General features: G+C 35.2%; 1 protein-coding gene across 19 annotated transcripts in view; it reads right to left on the reverse strand.

The window, feature by feature from the left end:
* The window catches only part of LOC122540403 (protein polyglycylase TTLL10-like), a 330,185-nt gene that overhangs the window by 175,223 nt on the left and 132,631 nt on the right, over positions 1 to 22,331 (reverse strand). For 4 of the 19 annotated variants that reach the window (XR_006309292.1, XR_006309287.1, XR_006309282.1 and 1 more), the window contains exons 2-4: positions 5,433 to 5,586; positions 4,950 to 5,000; positions 3,660 to 4,795 (exon numbers count right to left, since the gene is read on the reverse strand). The exons of 1 other annotated variant lie outside the window; for it this stretch is intronic. The gene's annotated coding sequence lies outside the window, so the exon portion shown is untranslated. 14 more of the 19 variants (XR_006309284.1, XR_006309281.1, XR_006309283.1 and 11 more) reach the window with 10 other exon arrangements.

Here is a 22,331-nt window from a genome sequence, read left to right on the forward strand (position 1 = left end):
GACACTAACCCCCCCCCCCCCTCCTCTCTTGCCCCCTTGTATCCTTCCTATAGCGTTTGTATCCTGGAACATTAAGCTATCAGTCCTGACCATCCCTGAGCAACGTTTTTGTAATTGCCATGATATCCCAGTCCCATGTTCCTAACCATGCCCTGAGTTCATCTGCCTTCCCTGTTAGGCCTCTTGCATTGAAATAAATGCAATTCAATTTATCAGTACTACCTTGTTCTCTGCTTTGGCCCTGCCTGCCCTGACCGTTTGACTCGCTCCTTTTCCCAACTGTACCAGTCTCAGATTGATCTCTTTCCTCACTATTTCTCTGGGTCTACTGACCAACTCCTCCCACCCCACCTCCACCACCCCTGGAGTTTAAATCCTCCCCAGCAGGTCTCACAAATCTCCCTGCCAATATATTAATCCTGTTCCAATTCGGATGCAGTCCGTCTTTCTTGTACAGGTCATTTTTATGCTAGAAGATATTCCAATGAACCAAAAATATGAATCCTTCTCCCCTGCACCAGCTCCAAGGGTCAACATTCCACTAGTCTTCCTGATTATCTACTGCACCTGTGTGTCAGCATTTTTGTTGCACGTACAAGTGTCCCCATTGTACTTTTGCATTGCAGCTTTCTGCAGTTATAGAATCATCAATCCATACAACACAGAAACAGGCCCTTCAGTCCAACACATCCACACCAACCAGATATCTCAATCCAAAATTGTCCCATTTGCCAGAGTTTGGCCCATATCCTTCCAAACCCTTCCTATTCATTTGCCCATCCTGATGTCTTTTAAAATGTTGTAGTTATACCAGCTTCCACCACTTCCTTTGGCAGCTCTTCCCAAACACACACCCTTCTCTGAAAAAATTACCCCTCAGGTCCTTTGGAAATCTTTCCTCCCTCACCTTAGACATTTGGAACCCTCTACCCTTGGAAAAAGATCTTGACTATTTAGCCTATCCATGCCCCTCATGATTTTATAAACTTCTATAACTTCGTCCCTCAGTTTCCAATGCTCGAGGAAGGAAAGTCCCAACCTGTTCAGCCTCTCCTGATAATTCAAACCCTCCAGTACTGGCAACATCCTTTTTGCACCCGCTCAAGTATAACAACATCCTTCCAAGAGAAGGGCAACCAGAAATGAATGCAATATTCTCTATTTTATTCTCCTTCCACATTTTCCCACTTTATATTTCGTTTGACAACTTTTTCCCACTTATATAACCCATCAATATCTCTCACAACTTGCCTTTCCAACTATTTTTGTTTCATCTGCAAGTTTGGCTATAGTAAATTTGCTTCTTTCTTCCAAGTCATTAATCTATATTGTAAACAGTTGCAGTCCCAGCACTAATTCCTGTGGAACCCCAATGGTTACAGGTAGCCAACCTGAAAATTAACCCCTTATTCCCACCTGCCATTTCCTGTCCATTAGCCAATACTCTGTACATGGATGATACTAGCAAAACATTTGCTGCTTCTTAGACAATAATCTGCCTGGGGAAACCTATTAAATGTCTATAGTTCACTGGATTGACAATAATGAAAGCCATTCTTGCTTTTCTTTCCCAAGTTTCTTTCCTTTTATTTCCTCTGTTGTAATTTGATGGACAACAGCAGTCACCTGGTAGCTGTCCTAAATGACCATTCATTCCATGCTAGCACAGGCACTGTGGCAGTATGGTGGCTCAGTGATTAGTACTGCTGTCTCTCAGCACCAGGGATTGGCGTTTGCTTTCAGCCTCGGGCAACTGTCTGCATGGAGTTTGCACATTCTCCCTGTTTGTGTGAGTTTCCTCCAGGTGCTCCAATTTCCTCCCACAGTGCAAAGATGACCATGTTACATGGATTGGCCATGCTAAATTGCATAGTGTCCAGGGATGTGCAGGCTAGGTGGGTTGGTCATGGAAATGTGTGTTTATAGGGATAGACTAGGGGGGATGGATCTGGGTGGGATGCTCTTTAGAGGGTCAGTGTGGACTCAATGGGCTGAGTGGTTTGCATCCACACTGTAGGGGTTCTATGATTCACTTGAATAGATCCTGACAAGGCAATAGTGTAAAACTGATGGCTGCAAGCTGACAGTGGATTTTACATCTCCTCTAATTTTTATTCAAGTTAATGCATAACATAGAACATAAATCATGTGCTGATCATGATGCCATTCTAAACTAATCTCATCTTCCTCCACATGGTCCATATCCCTGTATTCTCTGCCTGTTCATGTGTCTTGTCTAAATGCCTCAAACTTTGTTATCGTATTTGCTTCCACCACCTCCCCTGGCTGTGCGTTCCAGGTACCTACCACCCTCTGTGCAAAAACCTTTCCACACACATCTCCCTTAAATTTTTCCCCTCTCTTCTGGACCTATGCTCTCTAGCATTTGACATTTCCACTGTGGGAAAAAGATTCTGACTATCCACCCTACGCAACCCTCTCATACATTTTATATACATCTTTCAGATACCTCTCCTTAAGTAATACACTCCAATCTACACAACACCTGACAAACCTGTTTTGCACCCTCTCTAAAGCCTTCATGTCTTTCCTATAATGTGGGGACCCAAAATGTACACAATACTCTGGATGTGACCTAAAGTCAGCTGCAACATGACTGACCAACTTTTATACTTAATGTCCTGACTGGTGATGGCAATCATGCCATATACCTTCTTTATCATCTTATTCAGGGCAGGGCAACAGAAAAACAGGAGACATTATAACTCTACACTGTAACACAAAGTCAAACTCTGCTGCAGAGGATTTGTGGTCTGTTTGATTATGAGGGTGTCGAAGTCAAGCTTAATCCTGGCTCACCAGATGTTTCACATTGTTTGATGAGACTCAACAATTAAGAACCACAACTGATTGCCACCAAATGATTTCTCCCATCTTAACTGTCTAGCTCACTTAGCACAGATTAGAATTAACCCTGGGATTTTCTCAAGAATGTTGTATAGTTGATAGCTTTTCATGGTTGAGTGATTTTGGAAATTCTTGTCATAGAGAGCTGGGGAGCAAAGTCTCTCATATGTTTAAGGCTGAGATAGATTTTTGATCAGAAGAGGAATCAAGGATTATAGGAAAGGACAGGAAAGTGGATGTGAGGAATATTGGATAAGGCATGCTCCTAGTGGCAGAGCATATTCACAGAGCCAAACAGTCTACTCCCGTTTGCATTTCTTCTGGTCTTGTCCCTTGTCAGAGCATTGCCACAATCACCTTCCTTGGACAAAATAATCAACTAACTCATCACAAACTTGAGATTGAATACTAGACTGAGTTCTGGATTGTCAAAATTGTGAATGATGTGGATACCACTGTTGCTTTTGTCAATTCACAATTCCTTACACCCTGCAAACCATTTGTTCCTGATTACTTCAGTTTAATTTAAACAAGATATTTGAACAAAGTAATAGAAATAAAGTGAGTAAAGTATTTTAATGTTAAAATTAGTTATTTTAAATTTTTTGGTTTAGTTACTTCAGTTAAGACTTCTGATAAAGTTGACCATATCATGCATTTATAATGAATTGCACTAAAAAGATTAAAAACTTCAAAATACTCAATTTTAATCTATTTGAATCAGAATCCTGCAATTTCAATCTACCCAGTATTGCACACGTAGCATCAGGAAAGACAAATACACATTATAATTCAATTCAATATATATAGTTTATTCAAAAACACTGATACATTGAAATTTACATATTTCTCTGCTTCATTCGTTACATACATCCTACTTTAACTGTGTAAAACTGTGTTTCCAAAAGCATAAAAGTACAAAAGAATAGAAAATATACAAGAAATAAAATCATGCAACACATTCCAAAACTATTTGTGGTCCACACATTTCTCTTTAAAACTTTAAATAAATAATGCAGTCAATTGATTAACTACAACTTATCATATGCAATAGGAGGTAACATTTGTATGGGTATTTTATAAATCATGGAATTTCCACTTAAAATGCTAAGTTTAACACTTGAGAGTAGGAACTGGATTCAAACAATCACCTTGAATTTCTCTGAAATGCAGCATCATTAGGAATTAGGTGATTACCACCTTTCATTTGAAGCTTTCTATTATATTACCTTTTTATTAGCTTTTTAATAATAGCAATTTATTACTAGCTGACATTCATCTTTGTAAATGCAATTTATTTTAGTTCAAAAGTGATATTTTTTGTTCCTTCTTAGCCAATTTACTGTAAAAAGTATCTAGAATTTAATTAGTTACACCCTATCAAAATTCAGCTGCATGGCCTTCATTTCTTCTTCTCCTTTAGTGTTCCTGTTTCATCAATGAAGAGACCGGCATGCACCTCCATCCCCAGGCCTCTTTAAATTTTAACTTAGATTGTTTACAAGACAGAAGGGAATGACATACCTTCCACCTAACTCTGAAGATACAGCTGAAAATGAGGGAGTCAGTATTACATATACAAATCCTAAAATACAGGCATATTGGACATATAGATCTGCCAAAATGCTAATTCCTTTTCCATATAAAGCTTTCAAAATCTTGGGACTAGACTTCTTTTGAGATCATATGGTCATTTAAATTATAATTAACAGGCAGATGGGTTCTTTGACATTATTGAAACATCTGCTTGATCAGCAAACAGGTTGAAATATGTGTAAAGGTTTGATTTTCATTTTGTGGAATGCACATACTTTATTGAAATTGACTGAACAGACAATGAGAAAATTTGTTAGCAATGTGTTGCTGTTCTCTTGCTGCTTGCGAGTCCAAAATATTCCCTTTTAAGAGCTGGGTAATTCCAGGCTTACTGCAATGCAAGTGTTTCAAATTGATTAATAAGTCCCCAATGCTGCAAATATTTATGACAAATAAGAAAGGAAAAAGGACTTTAATTTGGCTGATTTTTTAACAACCCAGCAATCCAAAGTACATTATCGTTAAACAACAACAAATAAACTCACTTGTGCTTCCCACCTCAACTTGAAACTCGTGGAGATGCTCAGGAGTGCCATCTGTCAGATGAAATGTTAAGATCTTAGACATTATTTTACTAGCAGCCATGGAATCTCCTGGTGTCCTGACTGCCATTTATCCCTCAAACAACATGTCTGAAGACAAATAATTTGGTTATCTATCTTGACCCCATATGTAGCACCTTGCCCTACACAAATTAGCCATTTTGTGTGCCTATGAAATGACAGCAACTGTACTTCAAAGTCAATTCACTGGCTGTGAAGTGCACTAAGTTGTCCTGAGGACATCAAAGGAGCCATATAACTGCAACTTCATTTGGTCTTTTCAAAACATTAATGTCAGCACTCTCTCCTAATATCTCCACAGTTATAGACGTACTATCACGAAAAGGTCACATGCAGCAAGATAACTAAATGAGACATGGACATTACATATAATGTAAACAACAGAATTTGTGATTACTGACTTACAGTAAGTACTGTTCCACTTGCTGTTCCATTCAAATCAATTGCAGTTTCATCCATAATCAGTTTAAGCCTGCTAATATCTGAATGCATTGAGATCTTCAAGGTTCAGGGCTGTGATCTGGCTTTTTTTTTGTCTAGACTTGCAATTTTCTGTGATCTATCCAAATTAAAAAATATATGGATTCTCACTTTGAAGTGGTGATAATGACAATTAAACTCTCAAAATTCACCATTGTTACTCTTCTGAAACCAACAGCAACTTCTGGAATTTACACATGTGCAATTTAACTTAAATTCTTGAAATTGCTTTCAGTAATTCTAAGCTTCTCACCACAGAGTGCAATTAGAACCGCCTGTAGATGGCAATTAATCAGAAATTGCCATCTACTTAGACTTTTATGCTTAATATCACTTTTAAAAACATCCAAAATTATGCCTTTTTAATGAAGTGTAACTCCAATCTTAATTGCATACTGAATCATAACTGTTGTCGAAGAACATCCTTGGTCCTAAAAATTTCATTTTATAATCAAGCATTTTGTAAAAATATCCTAGTTTTTAATATCAATGTTACTAAGTGTATATTCCAGCTTCTAAAATATCCAATTCATTCTCTTTAAAAGTTTATCACATCTTTGTTAAAACCTGAAATGGGCGGATTTGGTTCTGGTTCCATTTTTTGCATTTTTTTATTTCAAAATTAAGATTCAACTCTTGAGTGTACTCCAACCCCATACAAACCCCACATTGTGTCTAGTTTTGGATATTGTCATAATTGTATTGAAGCTGTATTTGAATGCACAAAACAGTTGGAATGTTGTAAAACTATTATAGACTTTCCTGGATACAACCTGTACTTAATGAAAATTTACAAGAAGAGGCAGCTTCCAAAACGATTCAAGCATAAACATAATGCACAATGATTTCTGAACATATGCACCAAAATCAAAGGTAAAATTTAAAAAACTTGTTACATTGAAACACAATTTGCCGAGTCCTGTTGCTAATAACAAAGGAAAATTTTACCAGAGTCAGCTACTAGCAAATTTGCATGATTTTTAATGTTTACAGAGACTTTGATGCTTTTTCTAAAGGATGTACTTTATCACAAAAGCTGCCTTATGTAAGAGGGAAAATAAACAGTGGAAAATATGGAAAAAGCTTAATACATTGTCCCAATAAATGGACATACGTTCTACATCATATAAACATGTCGTGAAGAATTTCAACAACATGAAACTAGAAACTACCTCATTGAGGCACATTTTTGTCTGGTGCAGTCAGCTAATGTGTTAATCAATAGCCTTAGTTCTGTTACAAGGCAGTTTGGCATAAATTATGAAAAGCAGTAGTACAAGTTCTTCTCCTTGCATGCCCTTTTTCTGCTGAATAATGCTGTTAGACATTAACAGGCCAGACGTATTAAAGTTGCACTTTGAACTGATGCACTTGAATGGGCTTCAGAGACACGTCCAAACAGCAGTGAACAGCCCAAGCTCAACTCCTGGACTGGCCTCACCTACAAAAGTGACGCTGATAGCTAAATTTGGTTAAAACGCCTCTGAAAAGGTGAAGAACTTATGACATGAGATAAACGGCATTACCAGACAGTATTAGACTTAAATAGCTATATCTAACCTTGCCTGGTAAGACATCAATCAACATGCAGTCAACGTTTACAATCAGTAACCTTTGGCCACTGATTTATACTGGAATTGTGATCACAATGGATAAGGTTATACTGTATTCTCAGAGGCTATTTTGGAAAAGAAGGCAGTCAAAAAAAAAGAACTCATATTGCATTTTGGAAACATTTCCTCCATAACAATCTCTTGTATAGTTAACGTTTTTTTAAAATATGCAGCAACTCTGTACTATACATAATTCAGAAGAAGATTACAATTACTAGACTGCGAGCACCTTAATTTCAACTAGCCAAGGAATTTGCAAAAACTTCATTTGAAACAATACTCAATTGTTCTTCTGCATTTAAAAATCTAAACAGACTAATCAGGTGTATTGTACCAGTGTAGTTCCAGCTTATTGACTGGATACAATGTTAGGCAAAATAAGAGATTGATTTTAAACTAATTTCCATTTTGTGAGCAAACAATATTGTGCAGGTTTATTTCGCAGTTTCATTTGGTAAATGCATGGAAAACCACTTTAACACCATAGTATTGCAAATTTTGCAAAATATTGGAGAAAAGTGAACCTTACTATACCTTTGATTACCTCCAAATACTCCCATCACGTTTTAACAGCCAAATGTATACTTTTTAAAACCTGATCACTTTGGTAAAGTAGGAATTTTCATCATTCATTCTTGGAACATTTCAGGAGACATACAATTTCTCTTTTCAATATATCTCTAGTAGTTTTTCTTCTCCCCATAGCACATAGTCAATGTTCTGAATGACTGAGCAACTGACACACAGCTTTTGGAAACAATTGCTACCTAGATACTGACATTAACGCAGGGTATTCTGTGGTCTACCAACTTTGTTTGTATACTCCAATTGGCATTTTAGTTTTCCTGCATATTAAGTATGTAATAGAAATATCTGTATGCTAAAACTGAATAAAGCAATATTGATATTGCATAGTAATTGCTCATCTCCAATGTTCATTAATAATTTCTGCCAAAATATTTAAATTCTAATCAACAAATTCATTTTATTTTCTGCACTTTAAATACAATCAGAGGTAGATTCATTTTTAAGAAAGATTATCATCCACTAAGCTGTTACTGACCATTATTGTTAGCTTAAACCATTTACTAAATTAATGAGTGCTAAGAAAGTGCACATGCAAGCACAGAAAGTGAATTGCTGTAAGAGTTTCCATACTCACCGAGTTACACCCTTCTGGTTGAAGCACACAGGTAAAAGTCAAAGATGTTTTAACAGCTCAATCTAATTTAGTATAGATTTAACTTGTTAAGCAACTTACATGAGAGGTTAAAGTGAATTTCTGCTTTATCCATTTTTGGGTTTAATATCAACATTACACTGCAGTACTCTTAGCCAGCAGTAACTGGCAAGAGTTGTGTGTGTTTTGTTTGCATGCTCAGTTAATATTAAACAAAGGATTAGGTACTTCTCACGCAATACCTGCACCCAGTAACCAAACACAGATAAGCACAATTACAAGCATTCTGGGAAAAGATGAAGCAGTTCAACATATGACCCTTGATTGATAATATATTGCGATGTTAACCCAATAAGTCCCACCTAAAATAAAATGCTATCAAAAGCATAATGGAGAGTTAATAATGCAACTTTACAGTATTCCTCCAAATGGGGACTCCATGTGCTTCATGAATTTCTCTCAAGTTTCATTACTGGTTTGCTTAGTGCTCTGTAAACACAGATCCTCTGCTTCAACTGAGGATGGGATCCAATCTCATGATTGGTAAAAGCAACAAATAAATCCACTAGGTTTTACACGAAGGAAAATAAACCATTTTTCTCTGAACTATGAATGCAAAGAAAATTTCATATGCTCAGCTTCCAGCCTGACAAAATATGCACATCTAAAACATTAATCTTGTCCAGATTTACTTCAGATTTTAAGCAACAGCATTTTTTACTTCTGAGTTTCTACTATACTCAGAGGATACTCTCATCACCTCAACACATTGCTGAAATGAGCAAAGAACTCTTGGTAATGTATAATCATTTAATTTAGTGAATGAGACACATCAATGCATTAGATTTGATTGATTAATAAATATGTTAGCATCTTAAAGCTTAAACCATTACATTAGACAAACAGGACTTTTAAGTGCTCTGCATTGAAAGTGATAAAATCCTAAAGCAGCCAAAAGATTTTGTGGTTTACAATTAATTAGAGTGATGAGAATTTAGGGAGAAATTTTTAAGATTGCTTCCAATTCCTGCTTGCACCACCTCAACAATCATACATGACATTTAACAAATGGTATGTTAGACACAAATATTATCCTTTTATTTTGAAAAAGAGAAAATAACTATACTCGCAAAATTTCCTGAAATACTGAATTTTGCTCTGTAAGTAAGAAGAGCTCTCCTGTAATTAACCCAAGCAGTTATCCTCTAAATGTGATAGGCTGTTAGCACAGGGGATGAAAGTCAGTTGTAACTATTTAACTAGTATATTTTGGAACTCTCATTTAAAAAGTCTTCCAACATTTCAGCTTTGAAATTATCATCTCAACTTTTAAGAGGAGTTAGGCAACTGGTTTTCTAGGTGGCAATGGAGAAGAGAATGCCAGAAAGATGATTGGATGAACTTTTTGCATCTTTAAACATCGGATCAACACCTTGCTGAGCAGCACCTTGTTGTGGTTGGCCTTTGAGTGGCTGGCGAGAGCATCTGGGCCTCTTTCACTGGTCCAATGAATAAGCCACAAGTATGAAAAGCACTACATGCAAAACCAATCCTGTGGAGATCACCTCTCCATAAAGATGACTAACAACTGTGGGCCTTTTTTGGTTTTAAACATTCAGCTGCTTCCGAGTGAAACTTCATTTCAATGTGTTTGTGCGCTTGTCTTTTTGCTACAGCAGTGCCCACATTTTCTCATTCAGGCTATCAGCCAGCCAGGGTCATGGGTCATTGTGTTTTGCCTTCAACCTCAAGAACTAGCCTGCTATCCTTAGTTACAAATGTCAAAGCAGCTACTTATAAGCCTGCTTCAGGCAAAGTTGCAGGGTAGGTGCATTGACAATGGTCTGGAAGTTAGGTTCTTGTCATTCATGGGAAGACACAGCCCCAAAAGATTACGTCGCAGTTAATTTTAGATTAAAAGCTTTAATGCTTCTGTTAGAAGTGTTATACTTTAATCTCAGGAGGTGATTGTGACAGCTTTTTAAAAATTTACCCACTGCTTGACTTATCTGTCAAAAGAAAAACTTTTTTTTTAAAAACATGACCACAGCACAGAGGAAGCCTTTTGGTCTACTGTGCATGTGCCAGTTTTTTGAAAGTGATCCAATAAATGTTACTTCTTTGCTACTTTCCTATACTTCTGGATTTTCTTCTCCTGCAGGAAGTCAATATAATACTGTGGGTGTAAATTTCATTTGTAATTTAAAACCACAGTTTTGAGATAGTTAAAAGCTAAAATACCAATGAGAGAGAAGCCACTACCTTTAAAAAAAATCAAAATTTGTGCATGATGAAAGTAGATGACTCTGGTTCTCAGCCAAAACTAATCTGCCCTTCAGATTCTCTACAAGTTTCTATAAAAGAAATTACTCTGAATTATGCTTTAGTTTCCCTTCCCCCTTAGGATTTCTTACTTCCTGCTTTGTAGTGATTTCAACCTCTTTGTAAAGTGCTCTGAGATGTTGGTTTGTATGCATAGCACTATACAAATATAGGCTATTGCAGATAGTTAATCTTTCACTCTTATTCAGATTGTGAATGTCATGCACAGAGAACAGAACAAGCAAGTAGGAGCAAAAATCTGATGGTAAAGTAGGTGCTTTTCATTATTCTTATACATATAAAGGATTAATAAAAGAAAATTTCAACAAGATTTAAGATCCTAAAGTCAGTTTTTTCTGATGAATTAGATGATTAACCTTCTTTAGTTTGGACATCGGCTTTCAAAAATAACAAGAAAATCACAAGACAATCTACATTCACTAAATCTGTAACATGCAGTCTGACTTTAAGAGTCATTTTCGCGTTTTGTCCTGTTCAAAATACACAGCTAAATGCAAATTTAGAACAATCTAATGAAGAATTGGGTCTCCAATCTTTTCATGGCAGATTTATTGTAAAAGAAAGTAACAATATTAAATTCTTCAGTATGTCATAATAAGTTGTATTTTATGGGCAATCACTTCAAATATTAGTCATTTTCACCTGTCTAAAGCCACTTTTATTCACCGTGGGCAACAATCTCTTGAACTGATTCAGCTAAGAATTAACCAGCGTCATAACTGCATCAATACAAGAAACAATAACACAGTGGATTTGAGCATATATTATCACTTTTCATATTTTTGTAGTGTTTTAATTTGTCATTCAATGCAGCAAAGTGCAATCAAGAATTTGATAGGATGATTTTAAAAAGTCTCTTTTCAGAAAGGTATGTATCCAATAGTATTTTCATGGGCTAATCATGAAAGAAAATTTGGTACAGCTTTCTGCTCTTACTCATTCCTTCATGGTAATATACAATACAAAGGTCTAGAACTTAGGAAAGATAGCATGCCCCAGAACACCATTTGATCAGGTAGTATCTGGATACTGGTGTGCACAAGAGCCCAGATAAGACTTGTGTCCAATTTTTATATTTTGACACATTGAGCTGTACAGTCTCTTGAGAAACTTGTCATTGATATTTGATCAAATATTAAAAATATACAACCCTAATTAAACCACACATTTCCACAAAAAGGAAAAGTACATATTCTACCTTGACAGTAACAGGGAAGAGGGCACAGAATAATCCATGAACAGCGCAGCTAAAATAAAAAAGTGGGAAATGCCATCCATTCATGTGATAGTCAGTCAATGCTTTCAGCCTCAAATCCCTGTGGTTGGCAAAGAAGAAACATTGACAGAGAGCATGGAAAGAGTAATTGCATTCCCTCTGTCAGAAAACTACAGAGTAATAACGGAAGAAGAGGAGGACGAGGCTTAAAACTGGGGAAAATAGAAACATGTGGATGTTTTTAAAAATTTTTAAAATAAAAATCTAATGATCATTTTACTTTATATATGTCATCTACTTACCATTACTTACTTACCATCCTAAGGCTAACGCAAAATGTTCCAGGCTGTCGACCAATTCACAACTACCACCAATTCACCTCTGTGATTAACTAATAGGGGGTATGACTGTAATGGAAGAACTTTCTGGGTCAATCCTTCATGCTTAAAGTCTTTCCCTCCCAACATCCCAAGCATTCTATTAAGTGTGGGTCTACTAATATTCTCTAGATAACTGGGAACATTAATTCCCAGATATTTTTGCATTCACAAGTACTTGAAAACAATTGCCTTTTTTCATATTCCAAATCCCTGGAAATTACTTCAAGATACTGAAACATAGATGTTTCAATAAGCATAGTCTTTGCAGCTACATTTACCAAACATCATGCAGAAAAAACAAACACAACATTGTGTTAATTTACAAACACAGTACAAAACATTTCATTTAAATTATGACACATTTGTCTCTGAGACCACTTGTCTGCAGCACAGTTACTGTACGCAGCGTGACTTCAGGCACAAACCATTCAGTGTTTCAGCCGGTCAGTAAGTTAAGCCTATGTTCAAGGAAGCTGTCACTGACAGTGTATAAATTGTATCCAGTATCTGTTGATTGTGGAGCACTCTTTAAACATCGTTACCAGACAGTGTTAGAACATAGCAGTGCAATCCAGCACTGTCTAGTAAGATGCCCACAGAGGACCATGATTTGACCCAAACTAGAGGTTTTTCAGTTCCTGTAATAGGAAGAAAACATTGCTATTTTCAATCCCGTGCTGACTACCTACTCAAACTATGATAAATAAATTTGTTGGAAGATGTCAGAATAGGACCAAGATGGACAACTTACAAAATATATGTTGACTTTCCTTGTTATCTTGTACCTTCCTGGCATTTTAAAAACATTTTCACTAAAAATGTACCTTTTGTAACCATTCCTTGTTATAAATTCTATGTGGTAGATATATGATTATCTAATTTTAAAACAAAAGCAACTTCATAAGTTGAACATAGATAATCCCCATGGTAATATTATCATTTAATCTTTTAAAACAAAGCTTTCCCAACTTGTTAATGTTGTGTTGAGCTAGACATACTTGGGAGGACCTTGAATTCCGTCCCAGTGTTGAGATTTTGAGTTGGGATAACAGTAAGGATACCAGAACGTATCTTTGAATCATGGAGTACAAGCAATTGGCAGAGTTTTGAACTATTGATGGTACAGTATATAATTGTTGGACAGCCATAAGGGCAGTCAGCCAAACATTCTACCTATGGGCATTCTGATTTGGAATTAAATCTATTCTTTTGCTGTTGCTGAGTCAAAAACCTGGAACTCCCTTTCCAATAGCAGTGTGGATGTCCCTAAACAAGGACTGCAGCAGTTCAAGAAGACAGCTCATCACCAACTTCTCCAGGGCTATTGGTGATGGATAATAAATGCTGGCCTGAACAATTTAGAAAAAGATAACCGCAGACATGAAAATTAGTTTCCTGAGCAAGTGATACAGGTACCAAAGGCCAGCAGGCACCCACAAAACTATAATCTGTGTGAGAGGTTGGGGGAAAGACAGAGGGATAAAAATAATAATATTAAATTATCAACTGAAATTAAAATAGAATGCAAACTGCAAACTTCTTCCTGATGGTTGACTTTTTTAAACTTTTGGCAAAAAGTGACTTCTTTAACAGAATTAATATTGTAAGAATTCATAAAATTGTTTTCAGAACTTCAAAAGTTTTGTCCAGTGGCTAAGTAAATCTACACCAATCAACAAGATCCTGCAGCTTTAATCTCTTCATCAGCTCATCTCAGATAAAATTTTCAGTAAGACACCAAACTAATCAGTATGAGCAGATTACTTAGGGCTTTTGGCAGACCAAAATAATTCATTTTCTAACCACCTTGAAAGTTTTGATGTATTGCAACGTTTCTATTCCCTATACAGTGCAAAGGGTGAAATAGACTTTGGAAAAAGAAACTGTACAGCGAATCAGCTGAACAGTATCCCTGTGTAGCATCATTCACATTATGATCCTGCTTGATTGCTGTTCAAAGGTTCTGCATTTTAAATCTAACAAGCAACAAGTGAACAATCAATTTCCTGTCCCACTACTCAAAATATCATAGCTCTTAAGTTTTTGGAGCTAATTACATCTTTTCAAGTTTATAATGCAAAATTTCTGAGCTTGACATCGATTCGAATAACCACACTCCAAGATTTTACTTGTATTTCGAGTAGATAATTAACACAGAAGCAGTTGCCTGTAAAATATTTGAGTATTATTTTTCTTTACTCTTTAATTCTAATTATCTGCAAACTCAATTCTTTTCAAAAAATACCAAATTCCTACTTCTGTTATTTCCATAGCTTAATACAAACATTTGAATAATTAAAATATCAGAACAAAAATAGGACTTTTGTATTGTTTGGAGTGTGTATATGTGTGTTTGTTTGTGTTAGAGAGAGTGAAGATGAGCATCAGAGAAAGCAAGCAAAAACAAGTCATATGTAGCAACCGCATTTTGTATGAAATGCAATAAAGGTGTGATTGCTGTCTGTTGATTTTGCCTTCTTGTGTTCTTACGTCAAGCATTATGTTGAAATCATGAATTATGGCACAATTTTTTCGTGAAACTCATATTTTTCCCCAATATTCACAATTGCAACTCTCAATTTCCCTCAGTCTACTCCCTCCATAGATTTTTGAATACCAATTTCCACACAGTAATCTAATCTAATCTAATCTAAAATCTGGTGGCATCTAACCACTATTTCTTAATTAGTTTCATCAGCACCCAATTATTTATATCTTGGCTCTTCACCTTTTTTTTCTCTGGGATGTACAACAATTTTGTTCGATAGTTTGATCAATTACATCTATTCAAATGTCTCTTTCAGATTACTTTTTCTGAACCTTCCTGACCACTCCATTTTATTTCTTTACCTGCTATCAGTTCAAAGCTAATAGTCTATATCTAAAATGAATCACCACAAAATCATTGGCTTTTTCACATTAATGACAAATCAGAAATGGATGTTATAGATTAGAAATGCTGGAGGGTGAATTAAGATGATAATGTTGGAGAGTATTAAAACACCATTTAACTGAAAAAAGCCAGCCATTTCCTCTTTATAATGTAATACTATGAAATACAACCATCCACTAGTTTATTAATTATTTTAACTCAGGTGGCAGAGAAAAAGATATTTTTTTAGATTAGTTTCCCTCCAGTGTGGAAACAGGCCCTTCAGCCCAACCAGTCCTCTGAAGAGTAACCCACCCAGACCCATTTCCCCTCTGTCTAATGCACTTAACACTTAACACTTAGCATGGCCAATTCACCTGGCCTGCGAGATTGCAGACACAGGGAGAATATGCAAACTCCAAACAGACAGTCACCCAAGGCTGGAATCGAACCAGAGACCCTGGTGCTATAAGGCAGCAGTGCTAACCACTGAGCCACTGTGCCTTTTCTAATTTAGTTGCACCATTCGAGAAAGCAGTAATTAGGTTATTGAGTAATGAACTTATTAATACATCTATATACCCCACCTTATATGTTTAACCATGCCCCACCATTTTCTTCTCCTACTGGCTTAAAATATTTTTTGTCATTGAACCCATTCACAAAGCCATTGGCTGCAACTCTGGCCAACATGATGCCATTAAAGTGCTGCAGGAAATGGAAGCATATTGTAAATGGGATAGAAAAATACAAACTAAAGGTACAATTCCAATGTCCATTGCAAAACGTAACTTGGCATCATAATACATATGCAGTTCCTAGGCTACTTTATAAGTATTCTGTACTGCTCAACCCTATAAGCCAAACATTTTCCTTCTTCTCTTTGCCTTCAATTCTTCTCAGATGAAATCAGAAAGCCATCATCATCATTACCAGGCAGTATTAGAATACCAGTTACATCCAATGCTGCCCAGTAAGATGACAATACCTCCCCAAAGGTCTTTCAATGTTGTATTCCCAGCAGTTATAGTCTTGGTTATTTGTAGTAACTCATCAGTAATTAAAAATGCACATTGCTGATTATCTCCCATTTTTACCCATGTCTACTTTCAAACTATTGTTCTATCCCAAATGTGCATACATTGACTTGTTTTAATTATGAAAGTTTGAAACAACTTCCAATTTGAAAATACGAAAGTTTTATCTTTCTGAAATCAGTCTTTGCCCTGATTTGAGCAGCATGAAATAATTTAAATTGATACTATATAATTTAGTTGATACATTCTTTAGAAATGAATCCTTTTCCACTGGTCATCACAAACTCAGCGCAATTAGGGCCTCTAGTCACTTTCTTTTATGAATTAAGACAGAACCTATTGTGATTGTTTCCATGCAAAAAATTGAGCTTCTCAAACTAATTAAAACACATGTTTTGACTACGAAGCTGCATATGAATCATGTAGGCAGATATTTACATATTATGTAAAGAAGTGACATCACTAGCTTTTCTCTTCAAAATGAAAGCAACTCACAAAAGGCAAGAACAAACACTGGAATGAAATATAATACGATCTGCTTTCACCCACAGAAAGCCATTCTTGTCATGTGCTTTTTGTTAAACTTGAAACGTAAAGAAAAATAGACTACAAAATGACTTCACCTGTCGAGATTCAAGCTTACAAGGGCCATGAGTTAATTCCACCATTTTGTATATTGCAGCTATGTGTAAGCAAAATGGCCTCCAGTAACCTGAATGCTACAATAGTAATAACTACCTTTCAATCTAAAACACCATAAGCAGACAGGAAATGATAGCATTACTGGTTCTGACTTGTACAATCTCCAACAATGCAGCATTTAAAATTTAAAGGATTTTATAGAAGATAACATGCAACTAGTAATTCAATTAAAGATTTTAATTTACGTTAAAGTTTACTTCTCCAGAAAGATCTATTCTGTATACAAATGCTAACAGACCAGCCATGCTTTTGTTACATTTTTTAAAAAAAAAAGATCTACAGCCTTTGCTCCTTTCATCAATTGCTATGTGTTGTCTTAGCATGTCCATGCAAAATCATAATTTATTACCAATGAATTAATAAATGTAAAACAGTTGTAACATTTTGAACAGAATAATTTTTTTGATAGTGTTATAAAAATCAATTACATCCATTTATGAGCCATGTATCATTACTTTGGCAAAAATATTAAATTCAAAGAAAAATAGCAATGTGATCTAAAAGTCAATATTTTCAACATGCTTTCGAGATTACAAAATATATAATTCTTCCGAAAAGGAAGCCAAAAATTCTAGTTTATTTGCAGCCTATAATTAATTTAGAACTTCTGTCTTGTAAACGAAATGTTAAAAAAATCTAAATATTCAAAAAATATTACATCCTGCCCATTAGTTATAATGCATAGCTTTCACCATTCTTTGACTAACCTGCATTTTCAAGTTTTACATGAGAAAAGTAGACACTTATCTGATTGTTTTTAAATATCTGATTATCCTAAGAGATCATATTAATGTTAATGGAAATGTACTAAGGGAATGAGTAGAATTCTATATTTGATTGCGATGCCTAGTAATCAATACAATGAAAGCAAGCTTCAACATGTCATTAAGCTAACCTTAAACTTAGTGCAGCAACAAAGACACGTCACCTTGAAATGTCACACCCAGAAAAAAGTAGCTCATTCTACACAAAAAAAGTAGTAAAGTTCATTCTCAGATTTTATTTAAATAAAACCTGCCTCAACAATTGGAATCAATGACCTATGGGCATATTTTGTAAATGTAACTTAAACAACAGTCTTTCAAAAAAAAACATTAAGTTTCTGTTGAATTGTCAACATCCCTCTTTACCTGTGAGAAATGTTATTTCTATGATTCAAATGGAATGGTTTACATTAAAATTACCTAATTTTAATCATATTGCCAATATTAAATTTTTGCAACTAATGTAAGAATTGCAACAAAACTATAAAATTTTAATATAGAATATATGAAAATAAAAGAGACACACCTAATAATTATTGGTTGCAAACAATTCAAATGCTCAGAAATAATAAGCTAGGTTATATAGCTATACTTCCTGATCCCTTATTTGCCTAATCTCTCTACTAGTTTCTCTAATATGTGTGAACACAACAGTTTACGCTTAAAGGCCAGACTTTGGAAAAGTTTTGTTCAGTAAAGAACAAAGAACAGTAAAATATCTTAAGCAGGAAACATGGCTGTAATCCAAATCCTTCAAAGCAAAACTGCCTTTGCAATAAATATCATATGAACAAAGAACTAAATGCGGTCCGTAGTTTCTGTATTTCTTTCCTTAAAACTGTGCACAAAATAAATTATTTTTGTAAACGAGGGTGAAACATCATCTGTTCTATAAGAGTGAAGGAAATATTCCAGCGATTCTATAACTGGATCACTTCAAATATCCACATGTCTGTGCTTTTGACGAGTTGAACAAGAGACATTTTGACTGAGTTAAAAAACAAGATGTATCACAGCCAAACAAATTAAAGTAACGTATAAGCTCAGTAATTGCTGAAAATGGAACTGATGCATGGGAATGCAAGTTCTCTTAATGGGAAAGTTTTCATTTGCCATTAAAAAGCATGTATGAAGTAAGCAGGTACAAAGTGCCCTGCTCCATTGCGACACCATCCTCAACACCAACATCCCATTCCAACCAAAATACGTACAGAACAACAACTCCTTATTCATAATTAAAGTAAAACTTTTTATATTCAAATAATCTTATTTTCTTACAGAAAAGAAACTAATGTGATAATCTGCTCCTACACACCCTTTACTTTGGGAAGGTCACTCAATGACATCTCCATTACTGTTGCAACCACTAACTGCAATTCAATGTTCCTAATATGTGTTGAGGCAGGCTAAAAATGCTGTTTCTCAACATGTCAATCAAAATTCATGCTGTTTTCAAGATATTTGCATCAAGTTTTATCCAAGCAGTGGCCTCAGTGCTTGTTAGACAAGATTTAATAGCTAAAGGATACACATGTACAAATCACTGGGTTAGCTATGGTTTTTTTTCAACTAACACAATACTTATTTTTTGCTCACATTCAAGTAACAACACCAAACAAAATAATTTTTACTATCTATATTGCACCTGATTTTGTCTAGCTTTTAGGTACAGTAAAAGTTCAGTTTTGGAATCCATGTTTAGCTAGACTTAACTCATAATTATGATAGGGAATATATCGTGCCGGAACTTTCTGTACTTGGCGGTTGATTGTAATCCTAGTTTGTATAAAAGGGTGAAGGGTACCTCCCATTCACATTAACCCTTGAACTACAAAATGTGCTAGAATGATTCATCAATTTATACAGGATAAAGAATCTTTAAAAAACCGAAAAGACTATTGAGAAAATACGCTGTAAAACAAAAGCAGTGTTGTTAGCAGTATTCAAGAAAGGAAATCTTAAACCTTGTTTACAATAAGATTTAAACTTGCTTATCAACCAAATAGCAATGAATCCTCACAGCTTTACCAATGACAATTCAGAAATATAGTCTACATAATTATACAACAAGCCAAAAGTTTTTAGCCGAACCTATTGACCTGTTACTATTTTCTCCATAGATTTACAAGTAGAAAATGAAAATGCACAAAAAGTTAAACCCAACTTGTTTGTTCAGAAATACTTTTGAAAAGAACTTATTTTGTAACCTCCAGCTCCTGAAAAGTGTTTTGTCTGCATATAATTAATAAGAATATTCTGATTTTGGTGTATAAAGTACAAATAGCTTAAAGGAGACAAACCCTTGTGATTTAGATATGAAAGGAAATCTTGGGAGAGGGGGGTAATAAGCAGAAAAGGTGCCAAGAAAGCAGGAGCAGAGAAAGTTTGCGTGGGAAGGAGAAAACACCTGTAACCTTACCGTTGTGAAAGGCAATACAAAGAGTGCAAAGAAAAAATCTCAATTTCCCCGACTCGTGAATAATGTGGCTTCTCTGGTCATTTTGAACCCTTGAAATATAAAACCCACCTAATGGTTGCCTGGCTACAGCCTTCATTTAGTTAATCATCAGCATTATTACCAATGTGCAGGCCTTGGAAAGAAAGGAAACAATGAATAAGACATGTAGAAAACAAGAAGCATACTCCAACTCCTCCTCTGTTTAATACTAGCAATTAGCCACTGGTATTACCTTTGCTTTCCACACCCCTTCAGCCAACGCCTGGACAAGGTTCAAACAAATTCAAGAATGTCTAGGTAGTACGAAATTTTAGGTTTTATGTGAACCTACCACCATGAGTAAAGATCTTACGCTTCACTGTGGAATGCAATTTTGATGTGAAGAGATCGACCTGTTAGTTAACTGTGACTGAACCTTAATCAATGGTTAGCAATTGTGCAATGGACAAGGCAGATGAAACACTACACTGTATCTAATGCTTGATCTCCAGAGTATCACCTAGAGTCCATAGGGAAGTAAAAGACTTGTTTTCTTTTTGCCCCAACTGAGTAAGTTGCACTGGTGCTTTGGATTCTTTGACATTTAGCAGCTTATACACCACAAGTGCTAATAAGCAAACTTAAATTACACAGTAGCGATTTACATGTCTACTAATACCTAATGTGCAAACTAAAGAAGGCACTCAAATCATATTTATGCAAACAATAACCTTACCAGGCTTCCCACAGAGGTCCAAAAATGTTTAAATACTCAAACATCAAACAAAATTACTGAAAATGTTTTGTAGAAACAAAAGTACATGCCGCCATGTATTGGGTGATTTTTAAAATTATACAATAACACTAGTACTCACCCTAGCACTCATTTTTACACTCATTACATTCTTTAATTTAAATCTAAACTTGGTCCCATTATTACCAAACCCCACCCTCTAAGCAAATGGCCATGAAACCAAGAATAAGAATATTCTTTTCAATTTAAACAGAAATTAAATTGAAATATGTTTTGCAAACAAGCAGAACATAAAACAGAAACTATAAATCTTGGCAACATGTTGTTAGTCTTTTTCCTATTGTATATCAATATATTAGTGCAAAATGCCAAAAAAGACACAAAATGGTTTCTTCTGCCTTACTTTAGTCACCATCTTCTTCACTTTAGACTTGTGTAGTTGTCTCTGTTATTTAGCTTCAGTTTAGAAAAATAACGATATAGTTGTTTTATCCACAGCAGGTGCAGACAGGCAGCACCCCCTAATGTTTTTGGGGAGGAGGGCCAATAACCAAATTGCTGCCTAAAATATATAATCTGATTCTTACACTAATTATATATTTAGTTCATTGCAAAGGCAACACTAGACTAGATATGGACACATTTAACTTTAGAATAAAAGGACCCATTCTTCAGGCTACGCTCAGCTATTGTATTGATTTACATCATATTGAATACTGATGTAAATGCATCATAGTTAAGTGTCTATAACTGATTCATCTATTTTAAATTATGTGCATAAACAAATCTTGTTTTAACACTGAATTGCAGCAGCACCATAGCTTCTTGGGATTTTAGAATACTTTTCAAAGATTGTGGCTTTTGAAGTATTTCAATGATTTAAGTTAACAAATATGGATATTCAATTTTAGGTTCCAAACTCTCATTTTTGGTATTTATGAGATTTCAGTCAAATGACTGTTTCTTTCAAAAAAACTTTAAATCATCAACTGATTGCATTCAGAACTAATTCTTACAAATAAGTAAGTAATCTAATCTAATAGCACACATGAAAATAAAAGTGAAATTGCTTAATGTTGACCAACAGCCCAATTTTGAGTTATGAGAATTAGCAAATCAAATACAAATAATAAATTATAGTCCAACAGAGCGACAGCAACAGTTAAGTTTTGTAATCTATCAATACTACATAAAATGTTTAGACGTTTACCTGTTGCTAAAATGTGTTTTGAGTGAAACAAACCGAATCTGATGAAAAGAATGCAATAATTTGTGATTCTAAGATCTCTATGGGTTGGTGGGTTGGGGGTGGGGGGGAGCCGTGCTGTAATAATGGGCCCAAATAACACTAGACTTGAATTCCAGTTCAGATTAAAATTGAACAATTTAACAGTAAATAAACAATCAAATCATTCTGCATATTTTAAAACTATTTCTGTTAAAAGTCATGTCAATTTCCACAAGCACGTTTAATTATTTGGAACAATACTAAAATTTTTGCTGAGGTAAAGTGGAGGTAAAGGTTT

The sequence above is a fragment of the Chiloscyllium plagiosum genome, chromosome 34, assembly GCF_004010195.1.
Source record: "Chiloscyllium plagiosum isolate BGI_BamShark_2017 chromosome 34, ASM401019v2, whole genome shotgun sequence".
Classification (NCBI taxonomy): Eukaryota; Metazoa; Chordata; class Chondrichthyes; order Orectolobiformes; family Hemiscylliidae; genus Chiloscyllium; species Chiloscyllium plagiosum.